Raw genomic sequence first — 14,108 nt, 5'->3', positions numbered from 1 at the left:
TGAATGGTCTAAGGAATCTCTCTACGTGATAGAACATCGTTGTTCCTCAAATAAATCGTCTAAAATCCAAATTTCTACTTTTCTTTCAACAATTTCCAAATTTTCGACAATAACTACTTATTCAGTAGTCCCTGTTCGGGCGCCATAAATATGTGAGGGAATTTCTGTGTGTGTGTCGTTTTCGTTATCTTATTACCAAAGATAGTTCAGCAGTGCTGGGTTTAAAATTCCAGGGGTCGATATGAATCAACAAAATATTGTTGTTCTGAAATTCCACTCAATATTAAATTCGTTTCGAATAATCTAGAGTATCAATCGTCTGTGTTCAATCAAATTTCTTTATTGAAATGATAGGGTAACTCAGTGAAATGTGCGAACCAGTTGTCGCTATTCACTCATCATCGTTACCCTATCAGACGCAAGAGAAAACGTTGTCGTGTATAATTTATGTGTAGTGTTATCTGTCAATTTAATTCTCGCGTTAGAGTCTATTTCAAGAATTAGGTTCGATAGCTTGTACAGCTAGTTAGGATGCTGAATGTTCTTCGAGCAAACTAGGATCGGTGTCAAAGGTTATAGGATCAAACTAAACCTTGCTACGCTCCGATCGTTACCCTAACCCCACGCAAATGCGCTCTATACAACCAAGAGGTTAAGGATAGATAGCCTGCACAGCTAACTAGGATGCTGAATATACTTCAGCAATCTAGGATAGGTTACGGTAGGTTAATCGTTACCTAAACGCCCGTATACACCTCGTTCACTACCCTAACCCCACGCAAATGCGCTATAAACAACAAAGTGGTTAAGGATAGATAGCCTGCACAGCTAACTAGGATGCTGAATATTCTTCAAGCAATCTAGGATAGGTTACGGTAGGTTAATCGTCACCTAAACACCCGTATGCACCTCGTTCGCTACCCTAATCCCACGCAAATGCGCTCTAAACAACAATAAGGTCAAGGGTAGATAGCCTGCACAGCTAACTAGGATGCTGAATATTCTTCAAGCAATCTAGGATAGGTTACGGTAGGTTAATCGTTACCTAAACGCCCGTATGAACCTCGGTCGCTACCCTAAACCCACGCAAATGCGCTCTAAACAACAAAAAGGTTAAGGGTAGATAGCCTGTACAGCTAACTAGGATGCTGAATATTCTTCAAGCAATCTAGGATAGGTTACGGTATGTTAATCGTTACCTAAACACCCGTATGCACCTCGTTCGCTACCCTAATCCCACGCAAATGCGCTCTAAACAACAATAAGGTCAAGGGTAGATAGCCTGCACAGCTAACTAGGATGCTGAATATACTTCAGCAATCTAGGATAGGTTACGGTAGGTTAATCGTTACCTAAACGCCCGTATGAACCTCGGTCGCTACCCTAAACCCCACGCAAATGCGCTCTAAACAACAAAGAGGTTAAGGATAGATAGCCTGCACAGCTAACTAGGATGCTGAATACACTTCAGCAAACTAGGATAGGTTACGTTAGGTTAATCGTCACCCAATCGCCCGTGTGAACCTCGTTCACTACCCTAAACTCACGCAAATGCGCTCTATACAACAAAAAGGTTAAGGGCAGATAGCCTGTACAGCTAACTAGGATGCTGACTATTCTTCAAGCAATCTAGGATAGGTTACGGTAGGTTAATCGTTACCTAAACACCCGTATGAACCTCGTTCGCGACCCTAAACCCACGCAAATGCGCTCTAAACAACAAAAAGGTTAAGGGTAGATAGCCTGTACAGCTAACTAGGATGCTGAATATACTTCAGCAATCTAGGATAGGTTACGGTAGGTTAATTTGGATAACTAAGACCCCCCACTATCCTTTAATGATCCCAAATAATCAACAGGCTAACGCTAGCTATGCGAGCACTAAAACAGCTATCCTAGGCTATTTATAAAACAGCTATCTATATTCACGCAATCGTTCAAGTCAATCAAGTTGGATAATAATAATAAGTATTATTATTATACGAAATAAAGATGTTATTAACCAATCAGTTGTTAGGCTATTATAGCTAGCGGCTATTCAGATCAAAATCAAATGCTATATCGCTAGTCAATGTCGAGGATCCAATCACTAACAACCATAATCAACGGCTAAATATAAACTATTATTCCGGTAGTAGAATTGGTGTTAACTTCGATAGCTATAGATTTCAATACGATCGATAGTTCGGACCAGACGCAAAATAATAACAAAACGTCGAGCAGAACACTGTTGTGTTGTGCGTGGCAAATAGGTTATGTCGTTATTAAATCGTAAACACCTTATAGCTAATTAATTGTGTCTCGTAACTCTCTCTACGTTGAATTAAGTACCAGAAATTCGTTAAGCATACAAGATAGGGTAGTAGGCTATAGAATGGCGTACACTGCCCAAAGGATGCTGCTTATACTTCAGCAAAAGGAGAGGTGTTTGGAAGGCAACATTGAGTTTATATGACGTTATATTACACAAGCTTAGGCTATTGTCACCCTCAAATTATATAGTTCTTCAATAACAACTAGGCTAAGGCTTAACCTATTAAATCACTCCTTAACTGCGATACAAGAGGGTTTAGGTAATTGAGTAGCGTGTTCTGCCCAAAGGATGCTGCTTATGCTTCAGCAAAAGGAGGGATATTGGAAGGTGACACAGAGGTTATGTAATATAAGATGTGTAGGTAAAAATCCTTTAGAATACTCAATTGGCCTTGCTCAACTTTTGCTTTCCTCAATAGCCTAGTGTATGCTAACTCGTTTGGATTTGATATTGCTAGTCGGCAAAATTTCATTAACTTCAAACTAATTATTTCACAATTTAAAATCTAAATTAAATTGCAAAAAATACCAATTGATCACTGATCAAAATCGAAAACCTCGTTTATCGTGAACAAATTATCGCAAATCAATTAATCAATATCGTTTGTGAATATCAAAACGTAAAACTACTAATTTCCCTGAATCATAAAATGATATCAAGTAGGCACTATACCTTAGAGAGAGACGTGTTGATTGGGTCACAAAATGGCACAGACTGTCCGTCGGCGCCCGGTCCCAGTGGTTTTGTTGCACGTCTGAGCCGGTCATGCGCAGAAACCAGTTTTGGCAGTCTGACTCGGCCTCGGCGGCGGCTACATCGGTGCTCGCGCTAACTACTTGAGCTTCGCCTCACCATGCTTAACCTCAAAATCCTTGGTCGTTTGTACTACCTGACTGATCCTCAGTTAAAAACCTTTTGTCTCCCGATTTCAGCCGTGATATGATAAAAAAAAGGTGAGGTGTAAAAAATCAACCCTTACAAATTAAGTATAAACTTTTCTTTAAACTCTTTTAAATTTTGTACTAATTGGACTTACCTTTTGGACAACACCAAAATTGGATTTTCCATTGTTAAGATTGTGTAAATTTAACACTTTAATTAGGCCTATTTGGACGCTATTAAATTTATTAATTATCAGCATTCAAGCCAGCACGACACCCTACCCTGAGAGATGTCACATCTAAATTATTTGAACCTTTAAGTTATTATTCAAATTTATTTTTTATTTCAATTTAATTTCAACCCCATACACCATTGTCAATCCTTTCATTGTAACGTCAAGCCTTTTCTCATTGCATGTTAATTGTTCATTTGTTTAAATAAAACACATTTTGTAATCCATATCTTTGTTAACTTATTAACTTTAAACATTTGTAGAATAGGCCTAGCCTAAATGAATATCGTGAGGTGAGTTTACAAATTGGCGCACCAACGTGTTGGCTTGAATAGCTCATTAACTTTATTGCAATTCTCACCATAACTAGCCTATAAGTTTGTTAGATTTAAGAGTTTGCATTGTTAATTTGTCCCGTAATTGCCCCTGTTTCCCAAAATAATCAACACAACAACATCGCATATTTAATAACCACGCACGACCTAACACATTTTAAATTAAAATGTCGGAAAATAAATATAATTTACGGCCTAAACGAAACTACCCGTCTCTGAATAGATTGTCGAGTTCTTCAGACGACGACGACATACATGACAGAACACACGGCAGCCATTTTGAGCAACAAGCAGAACAGCAACAAACCCGAGAAGAAGCCTCAAATTTCAACGACTACCAACCGTTCACCGGATCCATTGACCAATCAGACAGCGTTGATCATTCGACTTTAACCGGCTTTGTTCCGCCGCCCGAACTGCCTCTAGCCGAAACGCCACCGACCAAAAACACAAATGTGCCGTCGTGCCGAATGCAGCCGGACTTAAACGACGTTTCCCGAACCTCGTCAAAAGTGATGGACGATATTGCAGACAGCCGTCTATAACAGCTGATATAATTCAAACACAGTCTCAGTCTGTTCATAATGTGAATCACGAGCTCCTTACTCATTCCGACACTTCAACTGATGAATTAAACGTCACAAAACCTCCAGTACAGACACCCACAATCGATTTGAACATGTTAGTTAACCTTATGACCAACTTGAGTAATAAGTTTGAACAAACCAGTGCTGAACTAAAGTCAGAATTAAAGTCAGAAATCCGTGAAACTAAATAAGAAATTCAAGAAATAACTGCTGAATTAAAGTCAGAAATTCGTTAAACTAAATCGGAAATCCAAGAAATAACAAAACTGCAGATTAATCAAACTGAAGCTAAACTAATTCAAACATTTAACAATAAAATAAATGAAACCTACCAAGAAATCCAAGCTTGTAGAAACGCATTTGAATCACAAATACGTGAAACTAGAGAAAGTCAAATTGAAATAAAGTCAGAAATAAATGCCATAAAATTAACACAAAGTATTTTAACTGAAGAAACAGCTAAATTAAATGATCGGCTAATGTTAAAAATTGAAGATTCTCAAAATCAGTTGAAGCAATTTGTTGTTAATAGCATATCAAAACAACAATCTAATTCAGAAATAGAGCAGAACAAATTCCAAGAACAAATAATCTCTACAGTAAAATCACAGTTAGAAGAACATAAATCTAATTTTGAGCAGAAAATAGAAGAAATCACAGTTAAAACACAACTTGACAATGAGCGTAACTCAAACATAAATTTAATTGCCCTACAAAATGAAGTATTGCCTAAAATCACCCTACAAACTAGATTAATTGAAACACAGCAGCTTGAAATTCAAACTCTCAACCAAAATTTAATCAAATGTGAGTCTGAAGTAAACAACTTAAAGCAAGCTAACCCAATAAATGGACAAGCAGGTGCGATTCAAGTAATCTGTAGTGGTAATGAGAACAATGATCGTCAACTGCCGAAATTTAATGGACGAAGCGGTAACCCAATGGAATATCTGCACAAACTTAAGCGATATTACGAGAGAGGAATCGAAAGGAATATGAATTGCGATCAAACCGAATACCTTAAAGACCTATTGGAAACGTCATTTGAAGGACCCGCATCCCGATGGTTGCAACTAATCAGATCAGACATTCTTGATTGGGACCATTTTGCTAAGGAATTTGAGTGCAAATATTGGAGTCAAGCCGTCCAAAGAGGAATAAAAGCCAAGATTGAGTCTGAAAAATATCGAGCTAATGGAACCTTGAGCCGTACGGAATATTTAACGGAACGTGTACTTTTATTGCAATCCATCTCCCCTAGTTTAAGTGAAGAGGAGATCGTATCATTATTGGCAGAGCGATTCGATTCAATCATCCAGGACAGTGTTAATGTGCAAAATATCACCACAATAAGAGCCATGGAACGACTTCTACAGAAGGATGACATTCAAGACGGACCGAAGAAAGTTAAGAGCTACAACAACAGTCACCAGAACAGCAGACCGTCTAGCCCTAACATACAGAACCCGCAACGTTACCATGATCGATCTACTAACCAACAAGCTTACGTGCCTAAGATGAACCGCCAGAACTTCCATAACAGCGATAACTATGCACAGAACAACCAACATCATTGGAATCAACAAAATTACCGATACAACAGAAAATTACCGATACAACAGAAGCAATGGTAATGAGTCCCAACAGTACCAACGGGTGCACCGAGACTACAAACCATATCAGCGTGACCGCTACCCGGACCGGAACTATGGCCAAGACTACAATTATAATCGGAATCATCCTACTAAGGAACAAAACCAAATATGTGCGATGTTTAGGCAAAATCCCAACTTGCCTAATGCCCCAATTGCTCCACCCATTGATCCACAACTAAACAGCCACCATCCAAGCTCTCATTTTCCGCAATCTCCACAGAGGTCGGAAAACCACTCGTCGTTGTAGATTATGGCCGAGAAAGATTTATGTTGCCAACTGATTCTTCATTGAATACGGTGCCGAAATACTTATGTGATAAAAACAATTTTCTCTTAGAAGATGAATAATAAGATATTTAATAGTTTCTAACTTAATAAAGCCAGTCATCCTTAGATTCTATGTACTATCCGCCCTTAAAATGGATTTGAATTTAATACAAATGAAATCAATATGCAAATCAACAATAATAATGTTACAGTGAAGTTTAATTTGTGTCATCATGAAAGACAAATATGTCAAATAGTAGTTAATAATAATAGCCATAGGCCAAATAATAATATAAATGATAATTTTTATAATATGATGTACGATAAGTACCATAATAATATAATATATATGAGTATGATAGCACAACACACAACTTCAGTGATCAACAAAGTAATCCACTAAAGGACAGCACATTGACATTTGAGGAGATTAATACATATCACCAAACACATCAAACTATTAAATAAAATGTAAAAACGTTTTCTCTGAAGAATGAAGATATCTTAGACAGCACATTGACATTTGAGGAGATTAATACATATCACCAAACACATCAAACAATTAAATAAAATGTAAAAACGTTTTCTCTGAAGAATGAAGATATCTTATTCAGACCTTATCACATATCTGCTTCAAAATGATCGTAGAAGAGGAGATAGAAAATGATGAAGAAGATCTCGGCAACATAAACTCTCAAAACATTGTGTAAATAAAATCCTATAATCACTTCATTATCATCAAGTGTAATAATTGTATATTAGAGAAGATCGTCATGAACCTTAATCGCGAGTGTGTGTACCCTTTTCCCCATTTCCCAAGTGAAAACTGTGAAAACATATCCTTAACATTGCTTCTATTGCTATTCCCCTGTGTCAGGTCATGAACTATCTTAACCCTCACTAATTTCCCCATTTATGTTTGTTCCTGTGTTTATGTACATTTAGATTAAGAAGTTTCTAATCATCATCATCCAATATTATCAATCATTTAATGTGACCCATAACTAGCTTTAAATACAGGGTTATTATAAATGATGGACCCATTTTTAATGCTTTATAACTTTTAAACTATTAAACTTACCGCTATAAAATACACATCAAACGAAAAAGCAACTCAAAGAGTTTGCCTTCCAAAGACACATCATTTAACAAAATCGATCCAACAGAACTGTAGATTTAATTGTACAAAGTTAAAAAGTAATCTCCAACTTTTTTTACCACTAGAAATTTGGAGGTTACTTGACGTTTTTGCAAATAACTTTTAAATGGTGAGGAAATCGACCAAAGTGGAAGGTAATATTCCGAAAGAGAATAACATTTCCTACAATCTACTATTACGCATATCTTGAAAATACTCAATAAATGTAGCCTAAATTTGGCTTAAGATAAAAAAGTGTGAAATTTAATGTTTGCTATGTTTGTACATTGAAGACGGGGATTTTAAATTTTTTTTTCATTTTGAGGCAATTTTTGGTACCTTTCTTGAGTATTTTCAAAAAATGCATAATAGTAGATTGTGGGAAATTTTATTCTCTTTCGGAATATTACCTTCCACTTTGGTCGATTTCCTCACCATTTAAAAGTTATTTGCAAAAACGTCAAGTAACCTCCAAATTTCTAGTGGTAAAAAAAGTTGGAGATTACTTTTTAACTTTGTACAATTAAATCTACAGTTCTGTTGGATCGATTTTGTTAAATGATGTGTCTTTGGAAGGCGTAAACTTTTTGAGTTGCTTTTTCGTTTGATGTGTATTTTATAGCGGTAAGTTTAATAGTTAAAAAGTTATAAAGCATTAAAAATGGGTCCATCATTTATAATTACCCTGTATAATTCATACTAAATGATTCATGAATTCCATTTCATATTCGTTCGAAATTTGTCTTTCATTCCATATCATACAAATTTCTGAGGAGATAAATTGTAATATTTCATTTCATTTCATTCATTATTTAATATTAAGTTTTTTTAAAAATGTTAACTTCTATTCATACACCTAATAATCACTCCTCAGAAAGAGTGTCCTAATATTCATTTTCCTAATTTATATAATTTCATTATGTTCAATTAATCATTAATAATATTCATCCATAGCCTATATATATATTTTTACAACGCCCACAACCTAATAATTTATTTAATATGTAAGAGAATTGCAATACATCAAAATTTCTTATAATATCATTTCAAAATTAGTCCTTAAGGAATCAAAATTTAAGAAGCAGTGAAAGTGATCCCATGTGTTCAACAATCAGTGATGTGAACATTGAAATTGAGAGAGAAGGAAGCCATTGAGAAGTTGAAATTGTTAGAAGAAGGACTCAAAATTTTACCTAAATCAAATTCATTCATCAAGAAGACCAGTTTCAAGTTATATCACAGTTTTTTTAGCCTAAACCTCAAGAGGACTCAACTCAATCTTCATCTTCAAAATTAAGTATAAACTTTTCTTTAAACTCTTTTAAATTTTGTACTAATTGGACTTACCTTTTGGACAACACCAAAATTAGATTTTCCATTGTTAAGATTGTGTAAATTTAACACTTTAATTAGGCCTATTTGGACGCTATTAAATTTATTAATTATCAGCATTCAAGCCAGCACGACACCCTACCCTGAGAGATGTCACATCTAAATTATTTAAACCTTTAAGTTATTATTCAAATTTATTTTTTATTTCAATTTAATTTCAACCCCATACACCATTGTCAATCCTTTCATTGTAAAGTCAAGCCTTTTCTCATTGCATGTTAATTGTTCATTTGTTTAAATAAAACACATTTTGTAATCCATATCTTTGTTAACTTATTAACTTTAAACATTTGTAGAATAGGCCTAGCCTAAAATGAATATTTTAAGGTGAGTTTACATGCTTACCCATGCCGAAAGGGGGGAAAAGTGATCAGTCCTCTCTTTCCTCCCGGAGCATGTCCGCAGACTGAGACGAACAACCAAACAACCTAACAACCTAATTGGCTTCTGCACTGACGTCGTCTGCGATCTTAGACTTCAGAGAGTTTATGTAAGGTTATGTTTTGCCGGTTAGTGCCGCAACTAGGGCTCCGCTCAACAGCCAACGTCTAGCTGTTTAACTTTTAAAGGCTGTTCTGTGGTAATTGTATGTTTTTATCAACTAATAAAGTGATTCGTTCCCTATACTAACACCAGGTACTGGAGGTCTTCTTTAGTAGTTCAACCTGGTTACAATACATTCTGAAACCTCCCCCATTTAGGCCTGTTACACTTAGGCTACTTATCAATCTCTATACTCATTTCTCAATCTCTACTCTATACTAATTTCTCAATATATATCCTCTCCCGTTCTGGTTATCTCCGGGTCTGGGTGTTCACTAGGCCTCTCCATCTTCTTCTGTCCCTCCACAATTTCTCTTTCAGTACTCATTTCTTACACCGACATATAGTACAAGGGATCATGTTTGGTTTCAGAGAATTAAGTGTTATATAAATTTTTGACATGCTATATGGAATTGTATCAAGCTCTTATTTGTTTGTTGCAGGACTAGAGAAGAGCATTATCTCCGGGGATGATAGGTGTCAACAGCCCCCAAATATGTGCAATCCCAAACAAAGGACTTGTTTATAAACAGCACAATAATGTTATTCGCACATGTTCTGGACCTTAAACCTCGTCTTGTTATAAACTATCTCAAAAATCAATACAATTTACATTGGCATGTATGCCAGTTTTAAAAATTACGTCAACATTCTCTATACCCCAGAAAATACCAAGTGAAAACTAGAGATGGTTATTATAGTGTAATTTAAAAAAATATTCATAGTAGCCAGTTTTTAAGAAAGATGTATCTCTATGAAATCCAAAATAGCATTGAGGGATAATCCCTTGTGTTATTTTTAAAAGGCAAGAATAACAAACTCAAAATACATACCAACTGTTATTGTGTCCAGATGACGTATGGGGTATCAGGGATTCAGTGGTAATGATGTTTCTGTTACAGAAGTGATCAACTGCATCAACTATATTGTAATATTATATATGATATTTGTAAATTTTTAGCTATATATATATATAAATATATTTTATAAAAATAATACAATATTATTTTCTTATCTTGTTGTGTTTAGAGGTAAAGCTGTTCTTGCTTTGCCTTAAACGCAAGTGTGCTACTATGTATAAGTATGTTAACATTAATATTTAGTTGAACGACTGCAGAGGTTATTTTCTCTGTAAGTAAAAAGCATTTTATTCCATCCACCAATTAACTCATCATTAATTTGTTTTTCCGTTAAATATTTTAAACATTAAATTTAAAGCTATTTAACTAACTAATCGAAAGACTTGTTTCTGGTAGATGCTGTGTAAAGTATAATACTAACAAAACTTTTAAACACACTATCACACATACTGTAATACATTTAGTTCTAATTGATAAAACAAGTGCTCTATTTGTACTGAAACTGATTTTCCTTTACTTTGTATAAAATTAAACGCTGTATGGTTTATCATAAAAAGTATCATGTCAGTTTTATCATCTCTATCTTAATAAATACTTCCACCTTAATCACACAACTCAATGTAAATCTGAAAATGTAGTCCCTATTCTAATTTTAAAAAATATGAATATAAAATCATTGATAACCTTCCGAATACTGGCTATATACTTTATATTTCAGTCTAAATACAGACATTTTTGCCATGGTAAATAAATAGTAAAAAAAATAATATATATAAAATATACAGTCAATTAAAAATGTATTGTTACTTCCTGCACACATTAAAAGATTTAAATTAAGGTAATGACCTGTATTTTCTAATTGTATTTCTGACTTGATAAGCAGACAAATGTTAGCCAATAATAGTATTAAATATTTCAGTAAAAATCGCCTCATTCATATTTAAATTGCATTTCTCCAAAGTATGCTTTAATTTAACTTGCTCATAAGTATTATTTATTTATTGTTCTACCCTAAGTTAATTGTTACTGAGGGAAGTATGTTGTGTAAAATAAGCTACTTTTATAAACAATGGAATATCTTAATAAAGTTAATTGTTTTGCCAATAATTTAGTGGTTTGATTATTAGCAGTCTAAGTACAAGTAGCACAGTAGATGAAGGTTATTTTCACAGCTATTTGGTAGAAAGCTGTATTCTTATATGTGATAGAACCACATAAGTTGTGTATTTACCCAACGTCTCCGATTTCCCCTTTGAACTCCCCCCCCACCCACAACCAAACCTGTGACAGTGTTTTTTACCTTCTCCCCCTATTAGTATATGGAGAAAGTTTTGTTTTCGTCACAATTTTCAAGTTTGAGTGGACATATCCATTTTGGTGGTTTTCAGAGTGATGTGTGTGTATGTGTGGATGTGTACAGAGCTACAGACCACACCTTTGGCCTGATTTTGATGAAATTTGGTATGTAAGTACTAGTCCATGGTATCTCGAGGCGTTTTTAAATCTTTTTGAAATTTTTATTTAATGGCGATTTTTCCCATAAAAACCCATAAAATAACAGAAATACCCCCGCCGCAGCAAACCTGCAGACTAAGCGAATTTCCATTTGCCTGATTGGATTTACACTAAAATGTCTTCTTAAAAATATCACATTTAAATTCCCTATTTAAATAACATTAGTTTAACGAGTAGGCTACTAAGGTTTGCTGCAACAGGGAGGGTAAGGAAGGTGTTTTTTTTTTGTAAAATGTTAATAGTTTAGTATGAAATGAATGCATTTCCCAAATTTGATCAAAATATGATCATAAACAAGCAAACTACAACAGTTTACTTATTCTCCATAAGAATAACATGGGAATTTTAAATTTACAGTTTTTTGGAATTTTCTCTGTAACCATTAGGTGTATAATAACGCTTCAATATACTAAATTATTTTTTTTTTAAGCTCTACAAAATGGTTTGGAAAGAAAATGATAAATTTTAAGTTTTTAGGAGCAAAAATGGGAAAAACTTATTTTTGCCCCATAAAACCCCTTATTAACCCCTGTTCCCATAGTCCGATCATGCTGGTTCGCTAACTCGTTCGAATAAACATAGGTTTACTCGTTTGTACCAAATTTCATCAAAATCGGATGATTTTTGCTCGAGTTATCGCGTTAATGGACACATATATAAATATATATGAATTTGAACGGATGGTGTTTTTGGTCTCTAGGGACCTCAAAACAAAAAATTAATCGGTCCCGGGTCCAGGTCTTACCATGAGTACTACGGTAATAGCTTATTCCCTATAGGGGAAATTCGGTAAAATCAGATTTTCTTGAAAATGTCCTGAACGATTTTGATAGAAATTTAGTATATTAGCCCATTAAATTCTGAACAAAATGGCATAACACCCATTTCTGTAAGAATTACGGTTCCAAAGCTATTTTAACTTGTCTTATTTTCCCATAAAATAACGGATAATCAGATTTTACAGAAAAAAGCTGGTTTTGATTCAAATTAATATGTTATGGTCCATATATTTCTAAACAAAATAGTGCCACCCCCCATTGCTGTAAACATTACGGTTCAAAGGAAACCAACAACTTTTGTGATTGCCCCTCCCCTCCCCATGATAAAAGTTGTTTTTAAGCTAATGGGGAAAGTATGTGTCAGGTTGCTCATACCATTTATTAAGACATTCTATTCCCATTTTATAGTCGTCACCAGTTTTAAAATCAAAATCATGGTAGTTGATGTAAGCCACCGATTGTGCTGATCTAAATTACTTTTCTGACAAATAAACAAACTTTTTTACCAAGTCAAACTGGTGGAACGACAAATTGTGAGCTATAGCAACTCTATTATTAATCAACTGTTAGCAACTATAACTGACTGAGATGGTGGCGTCGTCCTGTTATCCAGCTACTAGGAGGTCACGAATTGTGGATATTCATAGGCATGCACTGTGGATGAGATGCTCCCTGGTGTGGATTAACGTCCGCACTAGTGAGTACTACAACTATCCTGATACTTAAACTAATTTGTTAAAACAAGGAAAAAATGTGGTCCGGATTGCACTAAAAACTTTATGTCACTAAGGGCCGCTTTCCCCAAATCAAGTTTAACTCTGATCGCGGTTTAAACTCTAGTTTAACCTCAGATTCACTTTCCCTAAATAATTTCTCCGTTTAAACTAGGTTTAAGTTAACCCTAGGGGTGAGGCTGGTTTAACTGGCGATCCGTGGGTTAACCCAGGAGAAAAGAATAATAGCTTGATTTTGATTGGCTCTTGCCTGACTTGTTACGTTCGGCAGTAGTGATGTGACGAGTCGGGTACTTTCCTGACTCGAGTGACTCGACTCGCCAACTGCCGTGAACTCGAGTTACGAGTCGAGTCAGACTCAACTCGAGACGTTCCGAGTTCGTGTGAGTTCGGCATTCTCCGTACGAGTTCGTTAGTTTTGCGAGTCGGCCGACTCGGTACCGGCCAATAGCGTTGAATCTATGCGAGTTGACTCGTAAAGCTGTGACGCTATTGGCCGAAAGCGAGTGCGAGTAAACTCGAGTCAACTCGTTACGTCCCGAGTTCGTTAAGGTTCGGCTTTCTCCGTATGAGTTCGGTTTCTTGACTCGGCTTTTGCGAGTCGGACTCGTAACGTTACGAGTTCGTGTAGCTTCGGCAATCTCCGTACGAGTTCGTAAAAGAACTCGAGTTGGAATTGAGTTGACTCGACTCGGGTCTTGACTCGACTCGGGTCTTGACTCGAGTCAACTCGACTCGCCAACTCAACTCGTCACATCACTATTCGGCAGACGGCAATGGCAAATATCCTTGTTTGACATTTGTTAAACATAACCTAAAAAAATTAAACTGGAAATAAATTAAGAAATAACAAACCAGAACCTATGTAGACAATT

At 35.5% G+C, this 14,108-nt stretch overlaps 1 protein-coding gene across 1 annotated transcript in view; it reads left to right on the top strand.

The window, feature by feature from the left end:
* Positions 1-11,312, top strand: part of LOC128989792 (F-actin-capping protein subunit beta) — a 32,394-nt gene extending 21,082 nt beyond the window's left edge. The window contains exon 6 of the mRNA XM_054411840.1: positions 9,789-11,312. The gene's annotated coding sequence lies outside the window, so the exon portion shown is untranslated. The remainder of the gene's footprint in view (positions 1-9,788) is intronic.
* Positions 11,313-14,108: the final 2,796 nt, after the last annotated feature.

The sequence above is a fragment of the Macrosteles quadrilineatus genome, unplaced genomic scaffold (assembly GCF_028750875.1).
Source record: "Macrosteles quadrilineatus isolate MER2022 unplaced genomic scaffold, UCM_ALF_1.0 Scaffold_3__2_contigs__length_128488019, whole genome shotgun sequence".
Taxonomy (NCBI): domain Eukaryota; kingdom Metazoa; phylum Arthropoda; class Insecta; order Hemiptera; family Cicadellidae; genus Macrosteles; species Macrosteles quadrilineatus.
Note: the sequence above shows the minus strand (reverse complement) of the source record. Positions and strands in the feature narration are given on the sequence as shown.